General features: G+C 36.6%; 1 protein-coding gene across 1 annotated transcript in view; it reads right to left on the bottom strand.

Annotated features, from left to right (window-relative positions):
* The window catches only part of Osi24 (Protein), a 127,782-nt gene that overhangs the window by 67,752 nt on the left and 43,851 nt on the right, over positions 1–16,179 (bottom strand). The window contains exon 2 of the mRNA XM_073964162.1: positions 6,636–6,681. The gene's annotated coding sequence lies outside the window, so the exon portion shown is untranslated. The remainder of the gene's footprint in view (positions 1–6,635; positions 6,682–16,179) is intronic.

Raw genomic sequence — 16,179 nt, 5'->3', positions numbered from 1 at the left:
TAAGAGAGGTCCCGAAGGGGAAGAAGCATATTGAGTATGGGCAAACAACTTACAGCAACAAATTTTATTCTTATCCGAATATCTCCGCTTTTAGTAGTTGTATTCCAAAAGGAAAGCCCGTCAATCGATCATGAAAAATCACCTTTATTATGATGCAAAATAGTTTGTTTTTTTTTTTGTACTGACGAGTATATCAGCTTTGGTTGGATGCATTTCAACATTGAAGACATCCTGAGCTTTAAAATGTTCCCACCAAATTGGTGAAATGCTTGTGATGTTGAAAAAGACGCTGGGTTATCCCAATTTCCCAGTTATGGAATTTAATTTCCATGTCAGATATTTCTGCTTCTGTTGGACATATTCCAAGGAGAGAACTTGATAATGAAACTAAACCATTTGAACTTTAAATTAATACAAAATGTGGCATTCACTATCGCTAATCTATCGCAATTTTAATATGTTGAAGTTTTTACTTTAATGACAAATACCTCTGTTTCTATTTGGTGTATTTAAGACATGTATAAAGCTAATCAAGAAGACCAGCAAAGCTTTCAACAATACACGTGCTCATACTGTAAACATTCCATGTATCACATATTTTGACATATCTATGAAACTACTAACTTTGCCAATTATTCCTTTCAATTTCTACACAGAAAACTCAGTTTGTGCATTTGAACGAATCGCCTTATTATGTATTTTCTACTATTAAAAGCGATATAAAGTTATATGTGCCTTTCGGAAATACACAAAGAGAATTTGTTATAATTTTCTTAGTTTTCATCCACGATAACAAGTCATTATATCAGCAAATATTTTATTTTTAAAAGTAACGAGCGAGAATTTTCTTCATGCTCATGTTTTCTTTATCTAATTAAAAAAAGAAAAAAATATTCTACTTAAATGCCATACAAGAAATAAAGATACAATGAGTCACAATATGCTGTTGCCAGGCCACATGCTGTGACCAAGAAGTTCATAGTTGCAGCATAGAATAGACAGGAATTTGTGAGTAGGTTGATGTCTCCAACATAATAATTATCATAAGAAAATAATGACAAAGAAAAAAAAAAAGAAACAACAAAGAAAAACATTAGATAAAAGCATGACTTTGACATTAACATGTCGGTTAATGACATTACATAACTGTGCATGAAGAATGGGTTGTGTGGTTCTTTTGACCAACAATAACAATGACCCTCCCTGTAGGTTGATCAAATGTCATAATATTACAGTTAATGAAATGGACATAATCGTATTGCTGTGGTAAAGAACATAACGTGATTCCCTGCAGCATGACCATCAGTCTACAAGTTATATTCATAGCTAACAAAAAAATAGCTTACAGAAAAATTTGAATAAGAGACATTTACCACATTTGTATTATTTATACAAAAGAATCAGCTTGAAAGGAAAATTCTTAATACTGTGAAACTTTTCACAAAAAAAGGGGACATACTCAAAAAGTTTGCATTTCAAAATAACTTTTAATGGTCTGTTTTCCTCGATCTCTTCTGTTTAAGACCACGCCTACTCTATAGTCTCTTCTGTTTAAGACCACGCCTACTCTATAGTCTCTTCTGTTTAAGACCAAGCATACTATGTAGTCTCTTCAGTTTAAGACCACGCCTACTCTATAGTCTCTTTTGTTTAAGACCACGCCCACTCTATGGTCTCTTCTGTTTAAGACCACGCCTACTCTATAGTCTCTTCTATTTAAGACCACGCTTACTCGATGGTCTCTTTTGTTTAAGACCACGCCCACTCTATGGTCTCTTCTGTTTAAGACCACGCCTACTCTATAGTATCTTTTGTTTAAGACGACGCCTGCTCTATAGTCTCTTCTGTTTAAGACCACGCCTACTCTATAGTCTCATTTGTTTAAGACGACGCCTGCTCTATAGTCTCTTCTGTTTAAGACCACGCTTACTCGATGGTCTCTTCTGTTTTAGACCACGCTTACTCGATGGTCTCTTCTGTTTAAGACCACTCCTACTCGATGGTCTCTTCTGTTTAAGACCACTCCTACTCGATGGTCTCTTCTGTTTAAGACCACGCCTACTCTATGGTCTCTTCTGTTTAAGACCACGCCTACCCTATAGTCTCTCCTGTTTAAGACCACGCCTACTCGATGGTCTCTTCTGTTTAAGACCACGCCTACCCTATAGTCTCTTCTGTTTAAGACCACGCCTACCCTATAGTCTCTTCTGTTTAAGACCACGCCTACCCTATAGTCTCTTCTGTTTAAGACCACGCTTACTCTATGGTCTCTTCTGTTTAATACCACGCCTACCCTACAGTCTCTTCTGTTTAAGACCACGCCTACCCTACAGTCTCTTCTGCTTAAGACCACGCCTACTCTATAGTCTCTTCTGTTTAAAACCACGCCTACTCTATAGTCTCTTCTGTTTAAGACCACGCCTACTCTATAGTCTCTTCTGTTTAAAACCACGCCTACTCTATAGTTTCTTCTGTTTAAGACCACGCCTACTCTAAAGTCTCTTCTGTTTAAGACCACGCCTACTCTATAGTCTCTTCTGTTTAAGACCACGCCTACTCTATAGTCTCTTCTGTTTAAGACCACGCCTATTTTATATTCTCTTCTGTTTAAGACCACGCCTATATTATATTCTCTTCTGTTTAAGACCACGCCTACTCTATAGTCTCTTCTGTTTAAGACCACGCCTACTCTATAGTCTCTTCTGTTTAAGACCACGCCTACTCTATAGTCTCTTCTGTTTAAGACCACGCCTACTCTATAGTCTCTTCTGTTTAAGACCACGCCTACTCTATAGTCTCTTCTGTTTAAGACCACGCCTACTCTATAGTCTCTTCTGTTTAAGACCACGCCTACTCTATAGTCTCTTCTGTTTAATACCACGCCTACTCTATAGTCTCTTCTGTTTAAGACCACGCCTACTCTATAGTCTCTTCTGTTTAAGACCACTCCTGCTCTATAGTCTCTTCTGTTTAAGACCTATGTAGTCTCTTCAGTTTAAGACCACGCCTACTCTATAGTCTCTTTTGTTTATGACCACGCCCACTCTATGGTCTCTTCTGTTTAAGACCACGCCTACTCTATAGTCTCTTCTATTTAAGACCACGCTTACTCGATGGTCTCTTTTGTTTAAGACCACGCCCACTCTATGGTCTCTTCTGTTTAAGACCACGCCTACTCTATAGTCTCTTTTGTTTAAGACGACGCCTGCTCTATAGTCTCTTCTGTTTAAGACCATGCTTACTCGATGGTCTCTTCTGTTTAAGACCACGCCTACTCGATGGTCTCTTCTGTTTAAGAGCACGCCAACTCTATGGTCTGTTCTGTTTAAGACCACTCCTACTATATGGTCTCTTCTGTTTAAGACCACGCCTACCCTATAGTCTCTTCTGTTTAAGACCACGCCTACCCTATACTCTCTTCTGTTTAAGACCACGCCTACCCTATACTCTCTTCTGTTTAAGACCACGCCTACCCTATAGTATCTTCTGTTTAAGACCACGCTTACTCTATGGTCTCTTCTGTTTAAGACCACGCCTACCCTATAGTCTCTTCTGTTTAAGACCACGCCTACCCTATACTCTCTTCTGTTTAAGACCACGCCTACCCTATAGTATCTTCTGTTTAAGACCACGCTTACTCTATGGTCTCTTCTGTTTAAGACTACGCCTACCCTATAGTCTCTTCTGCTTAAGACCACGCCTACTCTATAGTCTCTTCTGTTTAAAACCACGCCTACTCTATAGTCTCTTCTGTTTAAGACCACGCCTACTCTAAAGTCTCTTCTGTTTAAGACAACGCCTACTCTATAGTCTCTTCTGTTTAAGACAACGCCTACTCTATAGTCTCTTCTGTTTAATACCACGCCTTCTCTATATTCTTTTCTGGTTAAGACCACGCCTACTCTATGGTCTCTTCTGTTTAAGACCACGTCTACTCTATAGTCTCTTCTGTTTAAGACCAAGACTATCCTATAGTCTCTTCTTTTTAAGACTACGCCTTCTCTATAGTTTCTTCTTTTTAAGTCCACGCCTTCTCTATAGTCTCTTCTGTTTAAGACCACGCCTATTTTATATTCTCTTCTGTTTAAGACCACGCCTATTTTATATTCTCTTCTGTTTAAGACCACGCCTATTTTATATTCTCTTCTGTTTAAGACCACGCCTATTTTATATTCTCTTCTGTTTAAGACCACGCCTATTTTATATTCTCTTCTGTTTTAGACCACGCCCATTTTATATTCTCTTCTGTTTTAGACCACGCCTACTCTATAGTCTCTTCTGTTTAAGACCACGCTTATTTTATATTCTCTTCTGTTTAAGACCACGCCTACTCTATGGTCTCTTCTGTTTAAGACCACGCCTACTCTATAGTCTCTTCTTTTTAAGACCACGCCTACTCTATAGTCTCTTCTGTTTAAGACCACGCCTACTCTATAGTCTCTTCTGTTTAAGATGACCCCTACTTTATAGTCTCTTCTGTTTAAGATGACACCTACCCTATAGTCTCTTCTGTTTAAGACCACGCCTACTCTATAGTCTCTTTTGTCTAAGACCACTCCTACTCTATAGTCTCTTCTGTTTAAGACCTCTCCTACTTTTTGTCTCTTCTGTTTAAGACCACGCCTATTTTATATTCTCTTCTGTTTAAGACCACGCCTATTTTATATTCTCTTCTGTTTAAGACCACGCCTATTTTATATTCTCTTCTGTTTAAGACCACGCCTATTTTATATTCTCTTCTGTTTAAGACCACGCCTATTTTATATTCTCTTCTGTTTAAGACCACACCTATTTTATATTCTCTTCTGTTTAAGACCACGCCTATTTTATATTCTCTTCTGTTTTAGACCACGCCTATTTTATATTCTCTTCTGTTTTAGACCACGCCTACTCTATAGTCTCTTCTGTTTAAGACCACGCTTATTTTATATTCTCTTCTGTTTAAGACCACGCCTACTCTATGGTCTCTTCTGTTTAAGACCACGCCTACTCTATAGTCTCTTCTTTTTAAGACCACGCCTACTCTATAGTCTCTTCTGTTTAAGACCACGCCTACTCTATAGTCTCTTCTGTTTAAGATGACCCCTACTTTATAGTCTCTTCTGTTTAAGATGACACCTACCCTATAGTCTCTTCTGTTTAAGACCACGCCTACTCTATAGTCTCTTTTGTCTAAGACCACTCCTACTCTATAGTCTCTTCTGTTTAAGACCTCTCCTATTGTTTGTCTCTTCTGTTTAAGACCACGCCTACTCTATAGTCTCTCCTGTTTAAGACCACGCCTACTTTACAGTCTCTTCTGTTTAAGACCACGTCTACTCTATAGTCTCTCCTTTTTAAGACCACGCCTACTCTATAGTCTCTTCTGTTTAAGACCACGTCTACTCTATAGTCTCTCCTGTTTATTATGCCAAGAATACTCCATAGTTTCTTATCTTGAAAACCACGCCTTCTCTATAGTTTCTTCTTTCTAGACCACTCCTCTTAGAGGCTACTCCTCTAATAGCCCTCGCCTCTTATAGACCACTCCTCTAATAGGCAACGCTTGTTACAGACCACTCCTCTAATAGGTCACGTCTATTATGGACCACTCCTCTTATAGACCAAGCGTCTTATTGCACTCCTCTAATAGACGACGCCTTTTGTAGATACACTTCCTATAGACCACTCCTCTTATAGATCACGCCTCTTAGAGACCACTCCTATTAAAGACCACTGCTCTAATAGGCTACGCCTATATTATATACGCCTACGCCTATATTGTATACAACTCCTCTAATATGTCACGCCTATTATAGGCCACTCATCTAATAAGCCGCGCCTCTTACAGCCTATTTCTTATATATAACTTCTCTAATAGGCCACCCCTCTTATAGATACACCTCCTATAGACAACTTCTCTTATAGATCATGCCTCCTATAGGCCACTCCTCCTAAAGACCACTCCTCTAATAGGCCAAGCCTCTAATATACCACTCCTCTAATAAGCCACGCCTCTTATATAACACGCTTCTTATAGACCACACCCCTTATAGATCACTCCACTTCAATAAATCCCCAAAAATACGTAAAATCAAAATTCCTGTCCAGGGAGAATTTGAAATACTAAAACCTTCGAACGGATAGTTATCTTTCATAGTTTGAAAAATGGGGCTAAAATCTTCAAAATATATGAAATCCGAAATTACAATTATGTGGGAGCTATAGAGAAGCGAATGCCAATATGATCCTTTTTCGAACGTAAAATTAGTTGGGAAAATATTAGACTTAACAAGTCGGTTACTACGTTCGGACATGGCCAAATCGACTCTAAATTTTCTTTAACAAATTTGGTGTTAACAAATGTGGGATCTAAAACCATTATTTCCACAAGGCATATGTTTGATGGTATCAACGTGAATCTACTCTCCTTAGACATAAGGCTGATTGTAAAATGTAATATGTATTTGACCAACTAACCAATTGTCTCAGCTGTTGCTGTACTTATTTAAAATACAAAATAAAACATGTTACTTGTCAGCCATTGTTTTGTTGTTACTATAATAAACATAATAACAATCTCCTAACTTGTTAAATGTAATTATGACTACATGTAAGAAATACACAATATAAATGAAATAATATTATAATCATACCTGACATAATCAACCGGTTATTAAATTTAGTGACATTGACAGAAGACTGAAAAAAAAAAACAAAATAAAATAAAAACTTCATTAAAACATAAAGTGAATGCAGTGTCAAAATTTACTATTATTATTAAATTAAGATAAAATAATTAAAATTCAAACTAAGAATTATATGCTATTACTTTAATTAGAATTTACTAAAATTACATTATTAGTTTATAGTCATTTTATTGTTAGTTTATTTTCAATTAACAGAGAAAAGAAAACGATGTCACTTGCAAACACTTTAACCAACAATTGTTATGAAAATATTGAGTTTTTACTACATATAACATGCCCGTTGTCTGTGTTGAATAGAAGACGATAAGTGGCATTTTTATATTATTTAGTTGTAATTAAAATCTAGCAATTATTTTTCTAATCACATTTTTTAGCATAATTGAAAAAATGTATATATGGTACAACAAAAGAACAATACAATTGTAAATTCTAAGAAATATATTTTATTACATTTAATTTTCTCGTTATTCTTCTGCAGGATAGATAAGTCTAATCTTTTACACACAAATATCAGTAATAACTATATGTAGGTAATTACTGATATTTGTGTGTAATAGATTAAACTTATCTATGCTGCAGAAGAAACCAAAATATTTCCAAATGCATAAGGAGAAAATGCTCCCATGCTCAAATAAATCCAGAAAATCATTTTTATATTACAACATATATATATATATATATATTATATAATCCATTATATCCAATTTTTAATTTCACAAGAAATTTCTTGAATATTTTAAGTATTCATTTTATGGAAAGCAAAAGTTTAGAATAAACATAGCATGAAGAAAATACATACATATATATGTGTTTACTCGTATGTAAATTGATATGTCTAACAAACTATAAAAGAAAATTGATACGATTCTTGTTGGGTATGTTATCCAATATCCAATTAACACGCCCAAATTAAAATGTATTGACATGTAAGAAACCTTTGCTTTTTGTGAAGACATTTCAATGATTTTATTTACACAATTGTTAAAAAAAACATGTAAAACAAGTAAGAGAGTGCTGTAGCAGGACGGGCCGACCTTGTAATACCCTACACCACTTCCTCTTTTCCTCGGAATTTTTTTATATATGATTGTGTCACGTTATATGTTACTTTCTTTATTTTATAATGGACAGACAAAACTTTCTGGCTACATGTGGGCAAAAATTTACAAAATTGAATTTTCATTTGAAAATAATCCAAAAAATGTTTGATTCTACATCAATGATTTCTGGTACAATACAATTAAGAAATAAAATCGCCTTGCCAAATCTGTTTTTGTATACTCTCCACCACGAGTTGTATTGACGTAAAATGGAACAATTAGTTTCCTTTCGTTTATGAATACCAAATTTCAGCAAGTTCGGTAAAACAATGTGTCTAAACTTCAAAATACCGAAACTCGGGAGGTACCGTTCCATGGGGCTATATCAAAACGTCGATCTATATCTATAAATTTAAAATTCTAAATACAAAATTTCCGAAACCTTCAACATACCGAAAATGAAGAGGTACGCTTGGGGATATAGGAACCTGCGGACCTATACTGATAATTCTCTTCTGGAATATTTTATAACCCCATGGAATACTAAATAACAAGTTGGGACATTGACGTCACAACCTTCAGAATTACGAAAATCGGTATGTACCGCTCTATGGGGGCTATATCGAAACGTGAACCTATACCGACGAATTTTAGTCAAAAAGGCTTTTACCCTTAAGAAAGACTAAATACCAAAATTCAATCATTTCGGAAATCGGGAGGAACGGTTCTATGGGACTATATGAAGGTGTGGACCTATACCGACAAATTTCTGGTAGAAAGTTTTGTACCCGCAACGAAGACTAAATGCCAAATTTCAGCCATTTCGCTGAGAGACTAATGAGACTAAAACCTTAAAAATAACGAAATTTCAGACACTTCGGTAGAATATTGAGGCCATAACATTCAAAATACCGGAATTATGGAGATTCCGTTCTATGGGGGCTATACTAAGGCGTGGACCTATACCGACAAATTTTATATGGAACCTTTAAGACCAAACACCAAATTTCAGCCATTTCGGTGAAATATTGAGGCCACAACCATCAAAATACCGGAAAGAGGGAGGTACCGTTCTTTGGGGGCTATACTAAGGGGTGGATCTGCAACGAAAATTTTATATGGAACGTTTTGTACCTCAAATTAAGACCAAATACTAAATTTCAGCCATTTCGGTGGAATATTGAGGCCACAACCTTCAAAATACCGGAAATAGGAAGGTACCGTTCTATGGGAGCTATACTAAGGCGTGGATCTGTGTCGACAAATTTCATATGGAACATTCAATACCCCAAATGAAAACGAAATACCAAATTTAAGCCATTTCGGTGGAATATTGAGGCCACAACCTCCAAAATACCGGAATAAAGAGGTACCGTTCTATGGGGGCTATATGAAGGCCTGGACCGATACCGACAAATTTCTGGGGGAAAGTTTTATACCCCCAACGAAGAAATATTACGATATCCAAAGTGTGAACCAACGAAGTATTCGGTTCGAGCTCTCCAGGCACTATATATGGTGCCATAGGGGTCTACAACTTTCGGGCTGTTTTCTCAAGAAGTATGGCCTTGCCCCTGAACAAACTTTTACTGTCGCAATTGAGGCAGCGAATGCAAGTTGCTTCAACAAAAATCAAAGTGATTCCAGAGCAGGTCTTAAAGTGAATTTATCCAAAATTGTTGTAGGAGGTACCCGAAGGATTGGGCAAATATAGTCCATATTCGAACCTGACCTATATCTGGTAGATATATTAGGATGTGTAAAGTACGGACCAAATCGGTCTCTCCCATCAAGAGTTATCGCGCGCACAATTTTTCCGAACATTTTTAACTTTTGGGGGAGGTACCCCCATATGGCTTATCTTTGAACTTAAACTAAATTTGGACAAAATATTACGAAGGTCAAATTTTTGGACCAAATCGACAGATCCGTTTGAGAGATATCTTGCGCTCCAACCGCTACACTCGGTGTCATGGGGTTTTTTTTGCACCTTTAAGGCTATTTTCTCAGGAAGTATTGACTTGCCCCTGATGAAACTTGTACCGTAGTATGGGGGGGGGGCAGTGAATACGAGTTGCTACAGTAAAAATCGAAGCGATTCGAGAGCAGGTCCTAAACTGCACTTTTCCGAAATTTTGTGTGGAAGGTACCCGAAGGAGTGGACCGATGGTCGTTGTGCCAGAAAAAAATATGCCGTGCATGAACGGATAATGCAAGATCGCCATGTTAAATACCGTGAGATAGAGGCATTCTTGGGCATTTCTTCCACCAACTAACATTTGATATTCCATGAACACCTGGCCGCAAAAATGGATTTTTCTCGTTAGATTCGGCAAAATTGGACAATTGGTACAAAGGAAATGTGAATAAAAACGATCGCGGTGCTTGAACGACGTTTATAAGATAGTCACAGACGAATCTAGGATCTATGTTTAGGAGCCTGAAACATAGCAGGAATCGACCGTTTGGGTCTTCGACAGCGAGTCAAATCAAACGAAACTATGCATGTAAGAAGCACATCGAAGCAAAAGGTTGCCTGTTTCTTCAGAAAAACTGACAGTGTGGTGACTATAATGCTTGAGAAATATAGGACGGCTAATTCTGAGTAGTACACTATAATTTGTGTTCCTGAAGTATCCTAAGAAGTTCGAAAAACGAACAAGAGAAGACAAATCATTCAATAGCATTACAATGTGGACTCTCACACATCAATTCAAACCAGCGCCTGTTTGGTCCAATAAAACGTGGAATTGATGGGTCATCCGTCATACAGCCCTGACTGGGGATCAAATTACTTCAATTTATTCCAGCACATCAAGGAAAAAAGCGTGGTCAACTATTTTTGTTGCCTGAAGATGCTGTAAAAGCGTTCAAAAACCATGTTTTGGAGTTGTCTTAATCGAAGTGGAAAAAGTGCTTCGCCAATAGGTTTGAGCGCACGAAAAAGTGTATAAATCATGCTGGAGACCACTTAAGAAAACAATAAAATCATTTTTGATGTAAATATTCGCGTTTTCATTGTAAGGCCAGATAGTTATTGTTCAGCCCTCGTATATGTAATATTTTGTTAATCTTGAACAAATAAAGCCCTAATAAACATATTCGTTTTGATTTCAAAAGCAAAAAAACTGATACAGTTTCACTTTTTTCAATGAATTTCCAACGACTCCAAACATTTTTGCAAGAATTCTACTCTCTGCGAGATTTATTGGAATGATATGGAAACATTCAAATTGAAGATGTAACGAATTTTCATTCATGTTCATGTTTTTTAAATTTCAATAATTTATAGACATTTCCTTGTTTTGTTTACTTTACCGGTGACACTAACATTACAAACAAAAACAGATTTCAATGTGGTTGTTGTTGAGTTGCATTTGTTGTAGTAATTAATTTACTTTTTTGACACTTGGGTATAAAAGTTTCTTGTTGAAAAACAAGATGAAGATCTGTGGCGAGATCTGAAAATATGTCTTCCCTGCCTTACCCCTGGTAAACATCGGCAATTTTTCCCACAAATAAATTAAAGTTTTGTAATAAAATATTAAAACAACGACTATGGGGTTAAGCCTGACTATTTTGAAAACGAAATAGAAGTCGTCATCCCAAATAAAAAACGCCAACTCTCCTAATTGTGAGACCGGGCACCGTCAAAATGTTGTTTATTGCTGTAGTATGCAATACCAACAAATTAGTTGTTTGCAAGTAAAGTTGCTCGAGTTTAGGTAGTGCCAAAGAAATTCTCGATCAGAGTGTTTCTTTGGACACGTATATATTTGAGCGAGCAATTGACACTTGGGTATAAAAGTTTCTTCTTGAAAAACAAGAAACAAGGGAACTGATGAGGATCTGTGGCGAGATCTGAAACTATAGTCTTCCCTGCCTTACCCCTTCGTAAACATCGCCAATTTTTCCCACTAATAAATTAAAGTTGTTTTAATAAAATATTAACACAACCACTATGGAATTAAGCCTGACTATTTTGAAAACGAAATAGAAGTCGTCATCCCAAATAAAAAACGCCAACCCTCCGTATTTAATTTACCTTCTTTGTTGTACCACGAGCAAGCTCATACTTCCAATTTGGCCAGACAATTCTGAAAATCCCCTAAATACATAATCTTTGGGGAAAAGATTTATATTTATTTATTCGATCTGTGCATTGAAGAAAGTCTCAATTCACAGAGACATACCCTCGACAAAGCCGACTGATAGTCATTTACCGTCTCACAGTGTTGCCGCGTGGACAAAAATCAAAAAATGTGATGTTAACTTTTGCATATGTATGTTTATGTATTTTTCTTACAGTAAACACGTCCAATACAAGGAATCTGAAAGAATTTTGTCGATATGTGCATCTATAATGAAGTTATAGCTCTTTAAATATGAAAAATATTTCTCAGGTAATCTAAGGCGATAATCATATGAAAATTAGACGACATTTAAGCAAGGGCGTAGCCAGGATCAAATCTAGGTGGGGGCAGGCAACTTTTGTTTGTGATGTGTATAGTTTTTACATACAAAATTTTAAAACCTTTATTTAGGTACTTACCTAATGAAAAACAAACAAAAAACGTCCACCTGAACTAATATGGAACAGATAGTTTTCTTTCTGTTACGAAAGTACCATTGCCCAAAGTTTTAGGCGAATTTGTTTAACCACTTCGTAAACCAATTACCTACTACCTAACCTTATCTGGTCAGCTAAAATTTTGTACAATACTTGAAATTGGGCGGTAGAGGCTATACCAAAACGTGGACCTATGTCCACAAATATTGGCGGAGAAGTATTTTGATCACTATGAACCCTTAAATTGCACCCAATTTATAGAGAAATTTTGAATGTGAGGTACCCGAAGAACGGGATTGATATGGACTATATACGACTTGATACATGACTGGATGAAATAATACGATGTGCAAATTTTGGACCAAATCGATGGCTCCCGTCGAGAGTTATCCTTCACACCATTTTACAAAATATGTTCCGAAACAAGCGAAATATACACCTAATGACATTGGATGCACATTCTCTTGTGGTTCGAGCATAGTAATTTCTTAACATATACATACATATAGCATACCTAGATAATGTTAATATATTTATGTCTCTGTTTACCTGTTTAACCCATTTCGTAGTTGGTGTTCGATTTTTTGAACAGTAAACAAATTTTAAACAAGTTTTAGTATGTATTCATCTGTCAGCAAATAAAAAAAATCTTCCCTTGAAAACTTCCCCTTCTCCTAGATGGATTTTTGAAACCAACATTTTTGGATACTTTTAAAATTAATTAAAAAATTAAAAAAATGAAATTTAAAAAGTAGTCGTGGTGAATTTTTGTCAATATATGGAACCGTTTCACAAAATATAAAGAAGATGATTTAGATGCCCAAGCACGACTTTACATATATGCAAAGTTGACTGATCGAAATTTCGAACACTGGTACTTATCATAAATGTCGGTGGCTATATCGCAACGTGGAAATGTACTGACAAATAAGGGGGAAAAGTTATTATAGCCCCATAGAAGACTAAATACTAAATATCAGCCATTTCTGTAGCAGAGTATCCTGAAAACTCCTAAAATCGTTATGGGCTATATAAAACATGGAGCAGTGCTGAGAAATTTCTGAAGGGAAGTTTAGTAGCCCCAAAGAAGACTAAATATGTATTAAACAAATAAAAAAGTATCAGTCGGCTTTGTCGACAGAGATATACCCTCAGCCTGTGTATATTGAATTTTTTCCCAAAAAACGTATGTATGTATTTAGGGGGTTTTAAAAAGTTTGGGCGTTTGAACCAACAAAAATGTTGATTAGGATTAAATATCAAAAGTTTTGCGTAGGATATACTAAAAGGAATGGATCGACATTGACCATTATGGAAGTGGATCTCCAGCCACTACATATGGTGCCTATGGGGTTTTTACACCCTTCGGGCTGTTTGCTCAAGAAGTATGGACTTGCCCCTGAAAAAAACTTTTACCATAGTAATTGAGGCAGCGAATGCAAGGTGCTACAACAAAAATCAAAGTGATTCGATTGCAGGTCTTAAAGTGAACTTATCCGAAATTTTGTGTGGAAAGTACCGGATGGAGTGGACAAATATAGCCCATATTTGAACCTGATCAATATCTGGTAGATATATTGGGATGTGTAAAGTAAGGACCAATTCGGCCACTCCCACCAAGAGTTACCGTACGAACAATTTTTCCGAACATTTTTGAACTTTTGTGGGGGAGGTACCTTAAGGTGTGGACCGCTATGGCTTATCTTCGAACTTAAAGTATGTTTGGACAAAATATTACTAAGGCCAAATGTTGGACCGAATCGGCAGATCCGTTCTGGAGTTATCTTGCGCTCCAACCACCTCACACGGTGTCATAGGGGTTTTTTTCAACTTTCATGATATTTTCTCAGGAAATATGGACTTGCCCCTTATGAAACTTGTACCGTCGTATGGGGGGCAGTGAATACAAACTGCTAAAACAAAAATCGAAGCGATTCAAGAGATGGCCCTAAACTGAACTTTTCCGAAATTGTATGTGGGAGGTACCGGAAGGAGTGAACCGATTGAGTCCATATTGAAACCTTATCTAAGTCTGGTACACATTTCAGGATGGGCAAAGTATGGACCAAATCGGTTACTCCCTTTAGGAGTTATCGTGCGCACAAATTTTCCGAACATTTTCGAACTTTTGTGTGGGAGGTACCGGAAGGAGTGGACCGATATAGCCCATCTTCGAACTTAAACTAAATTTGGGCAAAATATTACGAAAGTCAAAATTTGAACCGAATCGGTTCATCCGTTCGAGAGTTATCGTGCGCTCCAGCCAGCCAGACAGACGGACGGACGGACATTGCTCAATCGACTCCAAATTGTCTGATACACATTATTTCGATGAGGCACATTTTGCCCGTATGAAAGTGTATATACCCTCGTTAGCATAAATGCTGAGGGTATAATTACAACCATTTCTATAGGATAATGCAGCTAAATCCCTGAAAACCCCCGAAAATCGGGCCGTACCGTTCTATGGTGGGTAATAAAAAACGTGGACCAGAGCTGACACATTTCCGGGAAAAAGTTTAGTAGGCCCAAAGAAGACTCAGTACCACTCTTTAATCATTTTTTCGTTCAAAAATCACGGTGCTCTTGAATCAAATTTTAATGGAAGGTGCTTACACCTGGGAAGTTTTTGCGGATTCTGAAACTACAATGTTCATAGATGAGAAATGAAATGAAACTGAAGAAAATGTTGTAGCAGTGAAAATTCTGTAAGAGATTGGCTGATTGATAGGTTTTACCATTTTTGAGGTATAAAGGTTCGGATCAAACGTTCAAATTTTTTTCGTAGGTCTTCAGGATTTAGCTTGAAAACTGCAAATCATTTCGAAATGGGACTAAAGAATATGTTGTTGCCGTAAAAAAGCCCCACAAGGTTTTTTCCTAGGTTGTGCCGTTTTTGAAATATAAAAGTTTAAGTTGGGAAATTGCAGTTATGACATTGTTTTATAAGGAGGAAGCTTCTGAAAAATTTTTTGACAATACTAAAAGTTTTGGATGGTGATTTGATGAGTGGGCTATAAATATAACGTTTTAGTACAAAAAGTTGATATTAACTGCACATGGGCAATGTACCGTTATCAAGAAATCAAAATTTAAATTTGAAAAAAAAAATTCAAAATTCTTAATATTTAGTAGAGCAGATCTTTTGATTGCCACCTTGGCTCCTGTTTTTCGATAATTGGACATCTCTTCCAAATCAAAATGTGTAAAAACATTCTGCCCATCCCTGCAAACTTCTGAGATATATCGGTTCAGATTTTATATAGCCCCCATATATATCTTTTCCCGATTTTGCTATAATTCGCTCAAGTTTTGATGAATAGCCTTCAAATTTAACATGGGATTCATCAGTCCCCTGTTTAGTTTTACCGTTGACCTGGGTTGATGAATGTTTGCAAAAGTACTTATGAGGACACAGACCTAAGGAAACATCCCATGTTAAATTTGAAGGTTATTTTACAAAAATTGACCGATTTATAGGATTTATATAGGAAATGTCGCCAAAATTACTGAGGGGTATTTTGCCACCGCTGAAAAATGTTTGATGTTGCCTGGCCGGGCAATCGAACCTACGACCTTCAGCGTGCAAGGCGGGCGTGCATACCATTGCATTCATAAGTACTTCTGCAAAAATTCATCAACCTAGGTCAACGCCATCTGTTTTTGTCCCCATTTGTATGGAAGAGTCAACACTGTGCGTCGTTATAAGATATCTAGTAGTAGTTTTAATTACATTTTAACCCAACACATTATGTTTTTATACAGACAATGTACATATATATATTTTTAATCATGAATTAGAAATAGGAAAGTGTTTTTCCTAGATCAGATGCCCCATTTGAAAGCTGTATATTTTTTTCTATTTATATAACCCGTCCAG

This window comes from Musca autumnalis, unplaced genomic scaffold (genome assembly GCF_047663935.1).
Source record: "Musca autumnalis isolate F117 unplaced genomic scaffold, ASM4766393v1 scaffold_1, whole genome shotgun sequence".
Classification (NCBI taxonomy): Eukaryota; Metazoa; Arthropoda; class Insecta; order Diptera; family Muscidae; genus Musca; species Musca autumnalis.
This window is presented reverse-complemented; position numbering and strand designations above follow the sequence as displayed.